The sequence below is a fragment of the Dreissena polymorpha genome, chromosome 15 (assembly GCF_020536995.1).
Source record: "Dreissena polymorpha isolate Duluth1 chromosome 15, UMN_Dpol_1.0, whole genome shotgun sequence".
Taxonomy (NCBI): Eukaryota; Metazoa; Mollusca; class Bivalvia; order Myida; family Dreissenidae; genus Dreissena; species Dreissena polymorpha.
In genome coordinates this window covers 55,412,308-55,420,964 of record NC_068369.1, presented here as the reverse complement: position 1 = coordinate 55,420,964, position 8,657 = coordinate 55,412,308, and the positions used below count along the sequence as shown (strand labels likewise).

Below are 8,657 nucleotides of genomic sequence, written 5' to 3'. Positions count from 1 at the left end.
GGTGACAACGTTAATTAAAATGTCTTACATCACTTAAATATCTTATACAAAAATACACGTGTTTTTATATTAACAAAGAAATGCAAAAAACACATCTATTATCCATGTATTTTTATGGTTGTCTATCATAGGCCTATCCCTACCACATATAGAGCGCAAAGCGCGACACGTATTATTGATTGTAACAATGAGTTGCGATAAAGGAAGCAGCCGCTTATCAAGGAGGAGCTGTGTCCCAGCATTCCGTTTCCCTAGAGTCAAGCACTCCTCGATTTTTTTTAAGAACCACATATATAGCGCGAAGCGCGACACGTATTACTATCCAGTTGGTATGGGTCCTTTAGCATTATCCGACCATTACGTCCATAGTTATCTTCCTTAGAATTTGAGAAATTTTGAAATCCTTGTTCGAAGTCCAAAATTTTCATCCGATTGTTCCCAAACTTTCACAGGTTTTTTTATCAATGAGGACCCAACCCAAACTCTATATGAGCAATATCGGATCATAAGTCCAGAATTATGTCTCTTTGAATTTAAAAATAAAAGTGAAAAACTGCTTGGTTAGGTGATTATGTCAACATTTTTCATGAGATTCTTTCCAAACATACATTGTCTTCATATCAATGAGCATTTTTACCTCATTTAAAATGAGACACATCGGGACAATAAGTCCAGAATTTTTTTCTATTAAATTTGACAAAATAAACAATTTCCACTTGTTTAAAAGATTTCACAACTTTCCTCTGAATCTTCCCAAACTTGTGTTTTTATATCAGTATTACCCGAACCCTATTGAAAATGATGAATATCGGAGCAATAAATCCATTATGATATTTTACTGGATTTCAAAGTATTGTGAAATGCAGCTTCTTTATACAATTTACAGTTTTCATTCAATTTTCTTTTCAAATATTTACAGTGTTTTCATATCAATGAGTACTCAACCCCTATCGTAACTGAGCAACGAAAGAATAAGTTCAGAAACATCTCCCCTTGAAGTTGAGAAAAATATGAAATTACGCTCACAAGATGAAGCAGATTTTTTTAAACCTACACAGTTCTGTTCCATTAATGAAAACTGCACACGGATACCAGTAAAAAAAGGAAACCACTGTAAATAAAATGAACTATGAAATATTTGGGATTACAACACAAAATCATAGATAATGGTTATTTGGGGGTTATAACACAACATCATAAATAATAGTTATTTGGAGGTTATACCACAAAATCATAGATAATGGTTATACCAATATCTTTTTCTGTTTTGTTTAAAATAATCGGCCAATATATTAATATTTACAGTAGAAAAAATATCGTTCCATGTAACTTCATTGAGTGCCTTTTACACTGAAATTCCCGACGCCCTTTGATGCTTTGCATCAATACTTATCTTGTACGATAATGTATTGTAAATTGATATTGTTCATGCGGGCCAATTATGAGTCCTAATTTGTGGTATCCACATTCTAATGAGGCAGTGAGCCAAGAAAACAGTGTAGTGCAAATAAAAACTATTGGTGAACACGATCAAGATTTGCATGTTGTGGTTACATTTTAGTAAAATAATCTTAACCAGCATTAACTTAAGCTCACTTTAAACACCAAACGACATATGTGGAGAATGTTATAGTGTATACAAACGAACATTTTTATAATGAACAGAAACATGAAATGAACAATACGAAATTTGTAAACAAGATACAATATTAATTACTTGAGTGTAATTCGGAGGACTAGCTGTACACATAATCGGTTTCATGATCGAGCATGTAAGTTTTTAGTTACGGATCTTACACAAAGGAGCCTCATCTTTAGGATCGTGCTCTGAATGACTTACAGGGAATGATCGACACTGATCACAGGAGTAGGATTATACATATCTTTAACATATCAAATTATTACCGACCGCGCTTGGAATCTCTTCGGACAAAACAAGTATAGATAAAAAGATGGATAGAAAGATTGACAGACAGACCGACAGTCCGACAGACCGACAGACAGACCGACAGACAGACCGACAGACCGACAGACAGACAGACAGACAGACAGACAGACAGACAGACAGACAGACAGACAGACAGACAGACAGACAGACAGACAGGAAGACAGACAGACAGACAGACAGACAGACAGACAGACAGACAGACAGACAGACAGACAGACAGACAGACAGACAGACAGACAGACAGACAGATAGACAGATAGATAGACAGACAGACAGTTCAGTGCACTAAACGCAAATTGTTTTGTGTCTATATATCATATTTGAATGCGATGAATTTCTTGACTGCTGTAAAGAGTATGCATGCAAACAAATTATATAATTGCATTCGTGTTTTTTTATTTATTGCAAATAAATGCAAGTGAGAAGTTTACAAATAAACGTTGTTCTGCATCGATTCAGAGATACGATGCCGTTCATTTTTATTAAACATGCGTATAACAATAATGCATGAAACGTTAACAGCATGTACAACGTTGACCTGATTGTTTTATATATATTTCTTTGTACTTTGCAACGGATGCTTTCTATCGTTAAATAGATGTGAATTTATTTACCTATATGATGGTGTCGAATTGCGTTACATCTGTCCAGAAGATATTATTCTATTTCCAGATTAGTGTTAAATTAATTGATACATTTTATCTCTTATTTTCCGAAGCATGACAAACTAACTTGACAAATAATTAACTGAATAAAAAGAGCGATCGTCTCGCCCCCGACACGCGCACCTTACAATATATTTATTGTCGTAGGTAATAAGTTTTACTGACACATTGCATCCAACGCAAATGTAGATATAAATAAATGTAACACTCAAAGTATTACACTCATTGATCCTCTGTAATGAACACAGGTCTTTGTTTAATCTACATATAAAGGTTTCAATACTGTCATTTGTTACGTGAATAAAACACTCGACGAAATACAATGACCTTTTGTTTAAACCGGTTTAGGTTCACTGTTCAAAATGATGTTTGTAAAAATACTCGTCAACAATATAAAAGAATAGCATGACTATTCTTTTTTTAATTAATTTGAATCTTAAATGTTTACTATGCATACAGTAAACATTGTTTAATTGTGTTTTTGATTGCAAATATAAAATATATAGATAAAACACGACAGAACAACAATTGCATTGATAAGAATGTTTTGCTGGACTTCATCTTTTCCGCGAAACCATTCACCATTATTCAAATTAAATCTCACTGGCGTTTATTTAGGAACGAATCAATTTCTAAGACATTCACGGTACAATGTAAATATCATTACTTTCCAAGCAAATACCTCCGGAGCAAGTGAGTATATCGGAATTAAATATTGCCAAACCTCACGTCGCGTTAAGTGGTGTAAAATTAAATATCCTGCACATGTGTCAACAAATTGAAATCTATTCAAGACAAAAGGTTCGTGTCAATGATGACAATACCCATGAGCGTGTTTCTGCCTTTGATACAAGAATATTGTACGGGAATGAATGAACATGTCATTATTTGACACGTTGACGGAAATGCAATTTGTTTTTTGTATGCATAATATTTTACGCCGGAAAAGATACTCTTTCGCTCTTAATCAACCTATTCTCCTAAAACATCTGCTTTTTCTAAATAAAACATAGTGCATCGCTAAGTATTTTACTTGTACATTTGGAAGATATCATTGAATGATTGATTGTTAATGTTAAAAAGGTTTTCATGGATGTATTACAGTAGTTACTTTATTGATCGTTGCATAAATCTTACACAACAAACACCTTATTGACATGCAATCCCTTGGATAAAACGCATTTTAATGTATCAATTTTTTTCATATGCCTATGATTAAACCTGTGGGAACTATTGAAAATTATTGTTTTAATACCAACTTTGTGCGAAACAACGTGCTTTAAATTTATGAGAACTGTAGAATAAATATTTGCTATACGAGAGGAAAACAGAAAATTGGAATTATTTGAAATTATTGCAATAATAATGAGAGAAAAAACACATTATAGGTTCTTTAGTTTTTTCGCATTTGTTTATGGACAAAACAAAAGCACAACAAAACTTAGCAGATTAAAATGTATAATGAGTGCATGAATCTCATCTAAACTAAGTCCTGAAGTTAGTTGCATCAATTGCTGCTGTAAAAATCTGACTACATCGCATCATTTTTAGGTGACATTTAATGGACCTTTCAGTTGCATCATAGATGCAAGTGTTTTCAAGTAATATACCTATTCTAGTTTAATGCTAAATCTATTATACTTATTTAATGAATGATGTAAAAGTTGATATAACAAATGTTGTGAAGCTAATCAACATTAATTAGCATCAATTAGCTCCTTATGTTAAGGCATTTAGTGGCTCTTTCATCTATTGTCACAATTAAGCAAGTCCCGAATCATTAAAATAATTTAAGAGTTTCAATGGGTGTCCGATGAAGTGGTTTTACTCGCCCTTCTCACATTGGCGACCTAAATTGTGAGTTTCTACCATTTTGAACGGTGAGAGAATTGAAACACTCGAATTGTAAGGCTTTTGATGTGACCGAATGCATACAAAATATACCAAAACCTTTTTAATGTGACGTTTTTATTGTATATTGACATATTGCTGCATGTATCCTCGTATGCGCGAACATCAGAGCCAGTCAGCGGGTAAAAACGAAATGTCTGAATAGAGGAGTTTAAGAGATTCATTAATGATATTGGTATTAACAAGCAATTGAAATGAAACACCGTTATAACTAGTTGCATACTTTATTAAAATATAAAAGTATTATACTAATGCTTTCCTCTATGAAATCTTATTATAATATGAGCTTCTATGTATGACATATAACTGATTGTTTTCTTTAATCATCAGAAAAGCCAACAAGAGGAGTTGTCAGAATAGTCATAGACACGATATTATATAAATTATATGTACTGATCACATATCAACTGTAAAATGTGAGTGTATATACAATAAGCAATGCCTATTTAAACTGCTGATACAATATTGTTGAGTGCCTATATATTGATATGTAATTTCAAGACCTTCAAGGTAATACAAAAATACGTTTTCGTTTTTGTTACTTAATATTATAAAAACAACCTTTATGTACTATTGATGATTAAAAAAATAATTCAATATTGAGTGCTAATATGTATGTGTTAATAGAGATCGCATTTTTTTACCATTTACTTCTATTGATTTTAACATCTTTTTGATGATTTAGTGAGATGAAGAATAACATCAAAACTATATTTTACATTAATTCTAAATAAAAACATAGCTCCTAGTCAGGCTGCCTATTCAGAGAAGAAATGTAATGATTTCCCGAATAATTCTCAATGTTTCATCACTTTAAAAAAATATTTTAATAAAATTGCTATACTGTGATGATACTAAATTCTATATTAACACTCAAATGGAAACCGAATCAAAGATATGCATATGTCATAGAGCAATTAATTCAAATATTATTAAAAAACTGTCATTATGTTAATTTTGTACAAAGGCGTATTATAGTTATGTACGTAAATGAACTTTATTATGAATGATGGTTACTCGTTGTATTACATGTTGGTTAGGATGCAGAATATATTTTATTATAATGTTAATAAAATGGCATTACACGTTGTTTATTTTCTAGACAACAAACACCACCTTCAAAAAAGTATGCGTTTACAATGTTTGCCGCTTGAGACAAGGGCCAAAATCAGAACCACCATTACATAACTTCTTTTTATGACCATTTTATAAACTAACTTTAAATTAAACAAAATCTGTTTAGCTTAATGGCCTAAAAATTTATTTTAAAAGTCCCATACCTGTAAATTTTCGTAAAAATATGTTTGTCAAGCAATTAAAAATCCGAATTTCAAGAACATACACTGATTTAAATACTTTTTTCATAAAAGACTGAATACTGTCGGTCGAGGGTGCTTACGAATATCCGTCTGTCAGTTGCAAACAATAATTTATATTCGGAACATCAAAGTATTGACGAATTCATACTTAAGGAAACACATCGTTTATTAAATGATTTAAAAAAAAATTAAGTATTTAAAGAGAATATCTTAGAGTGCAGAAAATGAACACAGGTCTTCCTGATGTCTAGGCAGGAACAATAATCCACCTCGAACATAACATTTTAAAATCAATGTTAATTTAAACGAAACCGTGCTTCGTCGTGTATCATCATTTATTATTAATCCATTTAAATAGACTGAAAAAAAGATATGTATTCTGAATAGCTGAAAAATACTAAACACAAACTATTTAAATGATGGGCATATGAAAATGAGCACATGATAATGCATGTTCATAAAATGTCGTCCCATATAAGCCTGTGCGATCCGCACAGGTTTATCAGGGATGACACTTTCCGCCTTGACTGTATTTTTGCTAAGAAGAGACTTTCTTTAAAAAATCATAAAACAGGAAAATGTCGATCCTGATCAGCCTGTGCGGACTGCAGTGGTTAATCTGGGACGACACTTTATGCACTTGCGTTAAACCCCCTTTTCACAGAGCACGGACAAAATAGTTTAGCAAAGGTGTCGTTCTTAGAGCCTTGTGCCTACTACACTGCATGCTGTATAAAAGGTGTGTGACTGCCCGTGTAAGAAAACCACTGTATCCATGCAAGAAATAGGCAGAAAGTGAGTAGGACCACAATGTTTTTGTTTTCATTTTCTGGGTTAAACACATGGAAATGGAATGGTATCAAACGCAAATGGAAGAGTGTGTGTTGTGTCCGGTTACTTTTCCAACAAAAAAGTTAAATAAAGACCTTGAAAGAAATATTGAGAAGTCGTCAACTAATACAGGCAATATATTTACCCGTTGAATCATACGCATCAATATAAGCGTAAATATGTTACATTGTTAACAGGGAGATTATACGATTTTTATATATGTTAAATTGTAATATATTGATAAAAATATAATACAATAACACAAAATAAGCAAAAAAAAATTATACACTGAAGACGAATTTCATAAAATGCAGCAAAGACAAATTAGCGCCCCGAACCGATTGTGACGAAGATATTTCGTACTTATTTTCCTACAATAAACGAAGCATTCGTCTGTTTATAAGGATCGGAGTTAGTGTTCGTGTGTCGTATAAATAGATATCGTTGCAAGAAATTAAAATGATCCGTAAAACTAAATATATATTCACGTTGTGCATGCATGACATACATGCTGGCGAATTCGACTGTACAGAAATTTTCGATTTCAGAATGAAATATCTAGCTTATTTCGCATTTTTTGACACACATATTTATATTAAAATATATGTATAATAAGTTGTTTTTACAAATTTTATATAAATTCACAAACATTTGACAAAATCGTTTAATCTCCTTTAAATTACATACTTATGTTTTGATTGTTTTTTTTTCTGGACTATTAAAACAGCTAGTGGATGCGCCCGTAAATCTTGTTTTAATGTGGTCCTAAATAGCAGATTGAAAATAGTTACTAGTATTGTACGACTGTATTCCCACTGGACGTCGACTTTCGGAATAGATGCGAAAATGTTTGCACAAGTCATGTATAACATACTGAATTAACTCAACAAAAAGTGTGTTTTTAATTTTGAATTTAAAACGTGATAAGGCTAACAAATGTATGTTTGAGATTTTTATGAATTAATAAAGACATTAAATAAAAATATTGCAATATTTTCTTAATAATGAAATGTTTAAATAAAATACAAATGTCCCCAAAAAGCGTGCTTATAATTTAACTGACTACATAAATTATTTGACGCAGTTCTGATAGATTATGTTACATATAAAACATATTGAAATTTAATCATTTTTGTCGTCAAGAAAGCACGTAAACTTTGTTGATTGTTATAAAAATGCCTATAGTTAACAAGTAAATATATAAACAATTGCTTGATTGTATGCGCGAATGTTCAACTTCTTTGCATATGTTATTATTCTATATGCTATACTTATGACATGTTTCAGGATGTTGAAGGATATAAACATTATTATATAGAACACACAAATAATGAAAAATCTTAAACATAAGTAACTAACCTTTAAAATATGATGTACGTTCCTATCTTGCAAAGCGCGACACTAAGAGCTCTTGGATTGATTGTACGCGCGGTCCAGGTTTTATAGATCTTGATCTCTCGCCGTCTCAAAGCGCTTGATGGGAACAATCCGCTGGTTACTTTGATTTCAGAGCGTTCGTTTTCGATATCAGATCACATCGGCTTCATGTTCTATAGCAGTGTCTAAATGGAACCTTTGGGTCCACTGTTTTACTGAGCGTTCAATGTGAAACATATATGGGCTCGTCCTACGATTTTCATCTTCATTTGTGGCAAAGTATGTGAAATAATTCGATAAATTGGTGAGTTACGTATCGAATAATGTCGTAAAAACCATATTTCCCAACAAATGAAATTATCTACGAAGCTAGAAAATCAAGACTTTTGGTCCTACTGGAAAATCTTTTCAGATTCAACTAAGAACTTCATATGCAGTTCCTTAAGATTTACATATCATGCATGCATTTCAGAGAATGTTGCATGTTCTGTTTCAATTCCGTCTACGAACACTTTGGTATAAATAATGGTAGCATTAAAACCTTTATAGAAGACGATCATTATGCAAATTTGCCAGCAATTAGCTAAAATGATGGACAAGATATTT

At 32.0% G+C, this 8,657-nt stretch overlaps 1 protein-coding gene across 1 annotated transcript in view; it reads right to left on the bottom strand.

Moving 5' to 3' along the window:
- LOC127860605 (uncharacterized) overlaps positions 1 to 8,258 on the bottom strand; it is a 14,484-nt gene extending 6,226 nt beyond the window's left edge. The window contains exon 1 of the mRNA XM_052398800.1: positions 8,034 to 8,258. The gene's annotated coding sequence lies outside the window, so the exon portion shown is untranslated. The remainder of the gene's footprint in view (positions 1 to 8,033) is intronic.
- Between the last annotated feature and the right edge of the window lie 399 nt (positions 8,259 to 8,657).